This window comes from Barbus barbus, assembly GCF_936440315.1.
Source record: "Barbus barbus genome assembly, chromosome: 49".
NCBI lineage: Eukaryota > Metazoa > Chordata > Actinopteri > Cypriniformes > Cyprinidae > Barbus > Barbus barbus.
In genome coordinates this window covers 14,409,896-14,420,925 of record NC_136727.1, presented here as the reverse complement: position 1 = coordinate 14,420,925, position 11,030 = coordinate 14,409,896, and the positions used below count along the sequence as shown (strand labels likewise).

General features: G+C 37.6%; 1 pseudogene across 1 annotated transcript; it reads right to left on the bottom strand.

The window, feature by feature from the left end:
* Nucleotides 1-2,769: 2,769 nt before the first annotated feature.
* Nucleotides 2,770-4,957, bottom strand: LOC306867307 (beta-1,3-galactosyltransferase 2-like; annotated as a pseudogene). The gene is made up of 3 exons: nt 4,932-4,957; nt 3,851-3,855; nt 2,770-3,588 (listed from the first exon to the last, which is right to left on the bottom strand). The product of its transcript is annotated as a beta-1,3-galactosyltransferase 2-like (transcript).
* Between the last annotated feature and the right edge of the window lie 6,073 nt (nt 4,958-11,030).

The following is an 11,030-nucleotide window of genomic DNA, read 5'->3' as shown; positions in this document are numbered from 1 at the left end:
TTCATTCAGTCCACATTTGTTGAGAAAAGCCCCCACATAAAGGTAACTTATAATACTTGATGAATGTTACATTAGGCTTACAATAATTAAGAATTTCCATTCAACATAAAATGTTACAAAACTGCCTGGAAGAGGACGTGTGTCTATATCGTCCTAATGCACGGTGAGAAGGAGAGTTTGAGTGGCTAAAGACGCTCCAAGGACCACAGCTGGAGAATTGCAGAAAATAATTGAGTCTCAGGGTCAGAAAACCTTTAAAAAAAAATATTTCAAATAGCACCTACATCACCACATGTTGTTTGGGAAGGTTTCAAGAAAAATTATCCAAGCTCATCCAAAAACAAACTTCAGCATATTCAGTTATCAGATACGACTGTAACTTCAAATGGGACTGGCTTCTATGGTCAGATGAAACTAAAAAATGAGCTTTTTAGCAGCAAACACTCAAGATGGGTTTGGTGAACACAGGGATAAAAAGTACCCCATTTGTACAATGAAATATACTGCTGTATTTTTATGTTGTGGGCCTATATTTCTGCTGGAGGTCCTGGACATCTTGTTTAGACACATGACATCATGGATTCTATCAAATACCAACAGATAAAAAATCAATAAGTGACTGACTCTGTTAGAAATTGTAGGATATCAGAGACTGAATCAGACAAAGTTATCGAAACATGAGAAGCTGAAATTCCAGAGAGGCCCAACAGGACGTCATAAATCTGTCCAGATCCTAGCGCCAACTAGTCTGAAGCAAGCAAACTAACCAGAAAGCCTCTTTCACAGAACAGTTTACAACCTTGAGACAAAAGAACACTTATTGATAATTCCTTAAGCCGAGAACACACTACATGATTGTGAGGCCGATTATGAATGGAATTTATTACTGGCAGCTGATCGTGCCCAGTTGGACTGGGTCTGTTGCAGATGGGCTCAGTCGCTGTTTGCAGTCAGCAGAAAAATCACATAGTGTGTGGTGTCTAAAGATTATAATCTTAGAATTCAAGAACCAGTCGTTTTCACAAAGATTTTTTTAAACATGCTTAATATTTGCGACTGACACCCGTGATTGTATGTGGTTATGCAGTGGAGATGCCCTTACAAAAATGTCCTGTGGTACTGCAGCAGTATTACATAAATTTACCACACAACAAATGAGCAGAGCTAAATATGACAGGATCACCATAGCACATACAGTATCACAAGAATTTACCATTACATGCCGAATGTGGTTTTTCTGTTTTTTTTTGTGTGTGGTAATGTGGTATATATATAGTGCACAAAATAATCAATTATTATAATTATACACATTAACATAATAACATTAATAATTATATTATACACACAGGCATTTACCCTTGTGTTGCTTGCTGCCTGTTTCCATGGCAATGGCGACTCTCAGACTTTGGGGCACTTTTGGATTTTGAACCATTACGTCAAGCCTTTCTCAACCGCCAAACGTGAACCAGACAGTCTGTAAAATGTCGCGTTTCTGATTATTTTATTTTTTCGAAGAAAACACAGTCGAACGGGTCTATCGTGTTTACTGAAGACACGCACATTCACGACGAAACATTAAGGAAGAATGGTATTTTTTCTATGTAATCAGGTAATTTTTTAGTCTCTGAACCTTTGTTTAAAGTTTCAGTGGATCCAGCTCCAGGAAAAGTTTTTGGAAGACCTCTAAAGTATATTTAAAGGGTTAGTTCACCCAAAAATGAAAATTAGCCCATGACTTACTCACCCTCAAGGCATCCTAGGTATATATGACTTCCTTCATTTAGACGAATCCAATCGGAGTTATATTAAAAATTGTAAATGAACAGAACTCCAGTATTTTGAGCAGTGAGTGGATTCTGATCAACTCTGCATACAAGGAATCAACATATGTCTGCGATACATTACTCAACGCTGCAAAAACACGTAAGTAGAAGTCTTTGAAGTTCCCTGAGCGCAATCACATATATGCTGATTGGTTTAGTCGCACTGGTGCTCTAAATATTTTTTGATAGTCCCACGCATTACTTTAAATGGTAAATGGTCGTACTGTAGAGCCCTGAAATAGGGATTATTTTTTAGTGGTTTTAGCCTCAGTTTTCCTTCTTCTTCCAGTTTTCTTTCATGTGACCAGCAAGCAGATTCCCGTCGTTGATCGCGGTCGTTGTGTTCACGTGATCACAAACAATAGCCGCGAAACTTACTCATTTTTTTAAGTCGATGCAAAAAAAATGATAGAAAATAAGCAGTCATTTCTGTTCTTAAAACTGGCAAGTTTTATTGCAGCATTCTCAAATATTTTCATTTAAGTGTACTAAAAACATTAAGGACATGTGAAAAATATAATTTGTTAGTTAAATGTTTAATATTTTTATTAAAACATACTTAAGTAGAACAAGTAAATTTGAGATAAAATAAACTGTGGGATTTTTACTCAATTTTGGTAAATCCAAATCAAATAATCTCTCAAATGATATTTAGAGATTTTATTAAGTTAATACAAGTTTTTATTTTGTGATATTTACAAAGCCTCTGAATATTTTTTTACAGTGTGTGTGGTGTGTGAAAAGGAAAGTGAAGGCTTTGTGAATTTGAATATGGAAAGCATAGACACATACACAAACACACACATATGCATATATACACACATATACAGTACATGTATATAGGATATATTTCCTCTTCAAGCAAAGTGTATCATCGCCAGTTCACAGAAGACGTGTTGTGTCTTCTTTTTGCTCATTCCTGTTCCTTGCATGCTGTTTTATCAGTTCATTTGTGTCTCTTCACACTTTGCCAGAACTCTATTATCTGCTTCGGTGACCTTGCGATTGTTGTAATGACCTTGGAAAGGTCGTGACCTTTAGAATCCTTCATATAGGTTCGAAACTGAGAAGGATCTGGAGAACGTGAGGGTTTTATGCCCAACCGTTTCAGACACGTGCCCACATATGCATCCTCTATATTAAATGGCTTCATGTCCTTGGAAGCCTCAACTATTTTTTGGGGAAGATCATTGGAGAGCACATACCCTACACCCAAAACATATGTGGGGTATTTCGGTTCGGGGTACAGCTCCTCTGAGACGTAATACTTAAGATTTTTTGTTTCTAATGACATTCTGGTTCCACATCAAATATCCTGTGATGTAGTTCTGTCTGGGTGTGTTGGGTAACAATAGGAGGCTCATCAGGTTCTCCAGGTTTATGTACATGTCAGAATCAACCTTCATAGCAAAAGCTGCTTGAGGGCAACGAGTGGCCAACCAGTCCATGATCACCATCGTCTTTATGGTCAGATTGAAGTAGGAGTCCACAAAGCTGCTCAGCAGTAAATCTCTGTGTTGTCGACTCTCTTCCTCCAGCTGCTGTTGAGCTTCAGCTCCTCCAGTCAAACCCACCAAGAACAGAGTCAGCACTGCTTTTCCCTGCACTGAGCTCTCATTCCCCCATGTGCTCCGGATGGCGTTACGACCCTCCAGTTGATGGGGGGCCACAGGGACCATCAAGACCAGGAACGGATCCTGCTTACATTTATCAGGTTCATCTAGGATGAAGTGATAGTTGCTTGGATGAGCCACATGATGATGCACTGAAATGTGATTTTTTTAGTGCGGTAGTTGTTTGAATGATTTGCGGAGTAGCTAAAAAATTATTTTTGTCAGACAAGCCCTCAGTCACTACAGTATAGGACGGAGTTTGATTTACAAGGTTAAACCAGGTGTGAGCATGTTTGACTGGATTAAATGAGAAAACGTAGATACAAGAGATGACAAACAATGATAATGTCAATGTGACCAGCAGAACGAATCCTGTTTTAATGTGACATATTACATGTCTATCCTGAGCCAAACTGCACCTGAGAAAGAAAGAGAAACAAAAGGTTAAATGTCTGTATAATCTACTTCAGATTTGTTTTTGACACATTTAGTCCTTATATTTCTGAAAAGATGAATCTTTCGAATAGTACTACACTTTTAATGTTTTATCTATTTGTCCGGCAAGCTTTGAGTGGATGAGTAACAATAACACCACCACAAATTCTGATAAAAGATACATTTTTGTAGATGGCAACAAAAGCATATGAAAACCCACCGCTGATCATTTGCAAGTGCAGTTTTTGTGTGTATTTGACATTCAGATATGTTATGATGCTAATCGTTCACATAATAAGCGGTTTATTATCTACAGTACTAAAAGTGACTGTGCTGGTTTTCCTTATAAGTCTTTCTTATACAAATGTTTTTTTATGAAATCTATTGTACAGGTTGACATACATTTTTAAAACAAAGAGACATGAATCTAGGACACGTCTTTTTCCAGAGTTAACAATTTGTGTCATATTTTATGCATTTTGGCCAGTAGTGTACAGTTGGTCTGCTACACTCAGGTGTTTTTTCCAGTGTTATTGTTCACTGAATCTAAAACTAATAAAAACAATTTTCGTGACTGAAATATTTTAAAGTTTGAAGTAAAAAAACATTTGAAAGTGGAAGTAAAATATAAATATTAGATGAAAAACTATGCAAAGATTGGAAATTAGAAATGTTGCTTTGGCAGATAACTTAAGTTTAAGTACTAAAATTACCAAAACTAAAATTGAAATAAAAATAAAGCTAATTAGAAATATTTTAAAAAATAATTAAAAAGAAAAAGCACAACAAAATGAAACTAGAATTAAAATGAAAACTAAGAATCAAATTAATGTTACCATTGTCAGTTTTAACATGCAGCAATATGGGTGTTATATTGAGATCAACAGAAATGTAGACTATCAAATTTTGACAGTCATCATTATCTTCTATAATATCTACACTTTACATATAGAACGATACCAACAAAACTCTAATTAGTCCCATTCCTGGACTGTGTGTCTGTATGAAAAGCACAATTTATAGAGCACAATTTATAGTGTAAAAACAGGGTGGAACGTACCTCTTCCACATGCTTCCGATCACCATGACTGCGTGTTTGACTGCTTTTATAAAGGAATCGCTGAAAGATGCATGTTATTTTTATCCTGAAGTACATTTACATTTTAGATGTATGCATTTAGCAGACGCTTTTATCCAAAGCGACTTACATTGCATTCAAGTTACAGTTTTTACATTTTTATCAGCTCTTGCTTTCCCTGGGAATCAAACCCATGACCTTGGCGTTGCTAGCGCCATGCTACAAACAATTGGGCAAAACAAACTAGCAAACAACAATTGAACTCTCTCACGGTCAAACACACACAGATTCTCAGGCTAACTAACCATGTAACAAGCAGAGCAAACAGCAAGCGAGCACAAAGCTAAAACAGGAAGTGATGACGAAGTCTCTTATAGGCATCCAGAAGTCAGCTAACTAGGCAGGGTGTGGCCCAATTGGACTGCAGGAACCAATCAGACATCCTCCTGCACAGAAACACACAGAAACACCTCCCAAACAAAAGCCAACACACAGAAATAGAACAAAAGGGACATAACACCCCCACACACAAGAGTAAACATGGCATGTCATGTTTATGAACACGTTCTTGACAGAGAATCAGCAATAACATTATATTTGCCCTTCTTATACTTGATATCCAAGTTAAAATCTTGACAGATTAAAGCCCAACGCATAAGCCTTTGGTTTTTGTTAAAGAACTTTTGCAAAAATACAAGAGGGTTGTGATCAGTAAAAACTTCAACAGGTTGTGAACTTGAACCAACAATCTTCAAACTGTTGCAAAGCTAACAAGAGGGCGAGGGCTTCTTTCTCAATGGTACTGTAGTTATACTGATGGCGATTAAACTTCTTAGAAAAAAAACCCCAAGGGGTGATCAATTCCATTTTCATCTTCTTGTAGCAGTACGGCACCTGCTCTAGTACCACTAGCATCAACCTCCAGTTTGAAGGGTTTGGAGAAGTCAGGGGTAGCCAAGATTGGAGCACTACATAAATTCTTTAAAGAATCAAAAGCAACTTGACACTGAGGAGACCAAACAAATGGAACAGCTTTTCGGAGGTTGTCAGTAAGAGGTTTCACTACATCAGAAAAATTTATACAGAAACTTCTGTAGTATCCTGCCATGCCCAGGAAGCGATGGAGTTCTTTCTTTGTCTGAGGTACGGGAAAATTTACGATAGCACTGACTTTGGCTTCTATCGGTCTTACGGTACCCTGGCCAACTTCTTTTCCTAAATATTTAACAGTAGCATGACAAAATTCACATTTGGTGAGGTTCAGAGTTAAATTAGCTTCTTTGAATCTAGTGAATACTTCTAAATGTTTTCAAATGACTTCCCCAGGTTTCTGAATAACATACAACATCATCAAGATAGGCTTTGCAATTTTTCACATTGGACAGTACTTTACAAATCAAACGCTGAAACGTTGCTGGAGCCTTTCAAAGGCCAAAAGCTAGCACCTTATATTGTAAGAAAGCATCTGGAGTAGCGAATGCTGAAATTTTTGAGGCACGTTCTGTAAGTGGCACTTGCCAATAAACCTCGAGTAAATCTAATTTGGTTACAAACTTAGATCTTCGAATTCGGTCAACACAATCTTCTATCCGTGGGAGCAGATAGGAATCTGCTTTGGTGACTTGATTAACTTTTCGGTAGTCGGTACAGAAACGTGAAGACCCATCAGGTTTAGGGACCAACAAGCAGGGTGAGCACCAGGGACTTGAGCTAGGAACAGCTAATCCATGCTTCATAAGGTTGTCAGTTTCCGGTTTCATTATCTCACGTTTGACAGGGTTAACACGATAAGCATTCTGTTTGATTGGACGACGATCAGCAACATCAATATCATGCTTTAACACAGAAGTTACAGTAGGCACATCAGAAAAAAGTGATGAAAATATTTCAATTAACTGCAACAACTCATTCTGAGATGATTCAGATAAATGGGAGAGTTCTGAACTTAAAGTTACAAGGGTTTCTGAATTTTGTAAGCGACCACTAGATATGGCAGCACTGCCCAAACTAAGATCATCCACACATGGAGAGTCAATAGACAAAACAACTTCTACAGAAACTGATACAGAGTGAGAAGTTGTTGGAGCAGAACTAGAAATTTCAGAGTCTAAGCGGGAAACGAATGACTTTAACATATTTATGTGGCAAACACAGGACTTTCGGTGCCTCTCAGGAGTTCGTACAACATAGTCTGTATCACTTAATTTCTCCTCTATTTCATATGGTCCTGCAAACCTTGCTTGCAGTAAGGAACCCGGCAAAGGCAATAACACAAGCACTTTATCACCAACCTTAAATGAACGCTTGACAGACTTTTTGTCATAATTATTCATTTCATTTTCATTTTGGACTGTGACGAGACTAAAGACTGATGAGCTAGCTTCCATGCAGAATGCAACCTTTCACAAAATGAACTGACGTAATCTAGCACAAGGGTGGGGGACTTAGAGGGGCCCTCAGCAAGGAGATACTCTTGAAGCAACTTTAATGGACCATGAAGGGAGTGACCGAAGACTAATTCAGCTGGACTGAACCCCAAGAACTCTTGCACTGTGTTCCGAATCGCAAACAATAAAAGTGGTAACTGCTCATCCCAATCCTTCTGGGTGTTCTACACCAGGGGTTTTCAAAGTCTAAGACAGTGGGCCTTCTTTTTAACACAACTTACCAAGCGGGTCTCATGCTGTCATTAGCCAAAATATCTTGACAAACCACACACAGAGGTCGTGGTTCATCAGCTGGTCCTGTCCACGTAATTCCTAAACTCAAATACTGATCATCATATCGTCGTCTTTTGGGTTTAAGCCCTGAAGTTGAAGGCTTTGAATCAGGGGGTCTCAGAAACCGCTCCATTGTATTAATAGGCATATACCTATATTGGCGGGCTTGCTAAACAGCAGCGAATTCACAGCTACGGCCTTCTGGGTGAAAAATGTTTTTCATAATTTTGACTTATTTTTTAATATTGTTTAAAATAAAAATATTGAAATATAATAAAAAATACATATAATAATTAAACTCAATAATTATATATTTTATTTATAATAATTTCCCCCTGCGCCTAACCATGGTAGGGCTGTGGAACGACAACTTGAAAAACTGAACTCCAGTCATGTTTTACTTTCTCGGGGCTCCACCTTTGCATGAGTACACCATCATCTAGAAAATATGCAATTGCATATTTAGGCAAACCAGACTTATCTATCACAGAGGATATACAGGTTAACAGTGTTTCATCAGAGTTTTGAGCACTGATTAATTGTTGCCTACTGAAAGGAAAGTCAAAGCAAGGCTGAACAATCACATTTGTAGAACTATTTTCAACTTCGGTCTTTGTATCTGGCATTATTGAACCCATAAATGAGTTAGAAAGATCAACCTCATCCTCGAACTTACAGGCTTGTGCTCGAGTGACAACACATGACTGAAATACAATGGGAAATTCCTGCACTAACACATCATCTTCAGATGCACATGGTACCTCAGTAACTTCTGGCAGAGAATCAACCTTACTTCCAGCAAGATCGTTTCCAAGAATAAGGGAAATCCCTTTCACTGGCAATTGAGAACGTACAGCAACTTTTACTACACCCGTCACAATGTTAGAACGCAAGTAAATGGTATGTAAAGGAACCCTTACTATCTCCAACTCAATTCCTTGAACCAACACATCGGACCACAATCTTTTCAGAAATGCAATTTTTAAACTCCTCAACCAAGATTAACTCCTTTAGCTGATCAAAAGTCGTGACTTTACCAGCATTACACCATTTCTCAAACAAAGTAGTCTCACGAGCGAATTCAACGAATGTTTGACTAGGAATTTTTACATGCCTTCTGAATTTCTGACGATAAGCCTCTGGAACTAACTCATATGCACGTAATACTGCCGCTTTAATAGCATCATAATCCAAACTTTGTTCTAATGTTAGAGCGGAGCACACTTCCTGTGCTTTTCCTAATAATTTGCACTGCAAAAGCAAAGGCCAAATATTCTTAGGCCACTGTAATGTGGTCGCGATGCGTTCAAAAACAGTGAAGTACGTGTCAACTTCACTTTCTCTGACGACGGAACTAACAATATTTGTTTACTAATATCAAATTCAGAGGAACTTACCCATACAGATTGTGACGCTGCAAGGAGAGGAGAGGAGGCATTTACTGGAGTCTGCACTGGAATATTTCCCCGTGACACGGGAGAAGGTGAACGTCGAGCCAACCCGGTCTTTAGTTTAAGCTCCAGCCCTTTCTCGTTGCGTCTCAAGCTTAACTGCTCGGACCTTATCTCCCTTTTTAGCGCACTTCGAGGTACGACTATATCATAAAAATCAGCGATCAACAACAAATCATCTTTACAACATTTTTTAAATTGCTCCTCGGTTGGTGTGATCGCAAATTTATCAAGCTCACATTTCGCTGTCATGCCAAACTCTATATTTCCTCCCACACAAAGTAAAACCCCCAGGCAAACAATCAGCTGCATAATGCTTAAATTACCTTGTTTCACTGACGAAAAGGTTTGTGGTTTCATCTGAGAAACAAAAATAGGACGAGCCCCCAATTTCATGTTACGCCCCATCTAGGGGTAAAGGCGCAACATGAAAGGAGTACGAGAACACAGTAGTTTTGAAAAGCGAATGATCAGTATTTTAATGAGAACAATGGTTTCAACTGTACAATGGTGTAATTTAGCTTCAGGAGCCGACAAGGCTAAAATAACAAACAAAAGCCAACTAATTGTATCCCTCTAAATTCCCTAATTCACAAAACAAAAATAAAATAAAATACAGATTACTTGCCTAACTCCCTGTCCAAAAACAATCATGACCAGGCAGGGTGTGGCACCAATTGGACTACAGGAACCAATCAGACATCCTCCTGCACAGAAACACACAGAAACACTTCCCAAACAAAAGACAACACACAGAAATAGAACAAAAGGGACATAACAATCACAAAAAATTAGGCACATTAACTCTCTGAGATGTTTACTCTGATGGTACAAAATATACTGCTCTGCTACTTTTTTAACAGTTTGTCCCTCACAGAGAACAAAGGGTGTGTGTGTGTGTGTGTGTGTGTGTGTGTGTGTGTGTGTGTGTGTGTGTGTGTGTGTGTGTGTCTGTGTGTTCCAAGCTATGTGTGAGGCCATATGTGAATGATAAAATGCTCTTCCTATTTTCTGTAGTATAATGACTGTATAAACATTATACGAAATACTGGTTGGATTTTAATTTTTACTATGAACACTGGGGAAAAAAAATGTCTGTAGTTCCCTTTACATATCCTCCTACAATATTAGTCTGGTTAACAGTTAAGACTGAGCTTCCATTTATTAAAATTAGTCAACAATTTTAGTTAACATGAACTAACAATGCACAATGCTTCTATACTCTTAAAAATTAAGGTTCTTTATTGGCATTGATGGTTCCATAAATAACCTTTAACACCCATCGAGCCTTTCCACTGTAAAAAAAAAATAAATAAAAAAAAAAAATTGTTACGCATTTTAGCTGATCACTTGCATGACAACAGCGTTTTGGGGACATGAAAATTTAAACTTCTGAAAACAAAGTGCACATTTTTGAAAACAGTACCATTATTATCTCTGGAAACTACAAAATGCAAATTAGTGAAAACTGACATCAGAATGCAAAACTCAATGGAAATATCACCCAAGAGTAAAATGTCAATGCAGACACTAGCAGAGAACTGCAAGTTGGTGGTAAAACAATGATAATGTCTATAAAGATGGTTAATTTAATTAGAGATTTGAAGTTCAGCATCTATTTGTGGGTGTAACACTTTACAGTTAATCATTATATCTTATTGTAAAAGTCATATAAATATGGATTTCATGATTTTATATTTAAATGGTTGAAGAATTACATTTTTAATAGAAGACAAGTTTGTTTGTTTTAAGGGTTGCTATTCTAGCAAAGAAGCATACTCTGTGGGGTTCCTCGGGGGTCCATACCTGGACTACTACTGTTTCTTATCTATATAAATGACTTATCGATTGTTTCAAATACTCTTACTCCAGTAATGTTTGCTGATGATACAACCTTAGTTCTCTCTCAT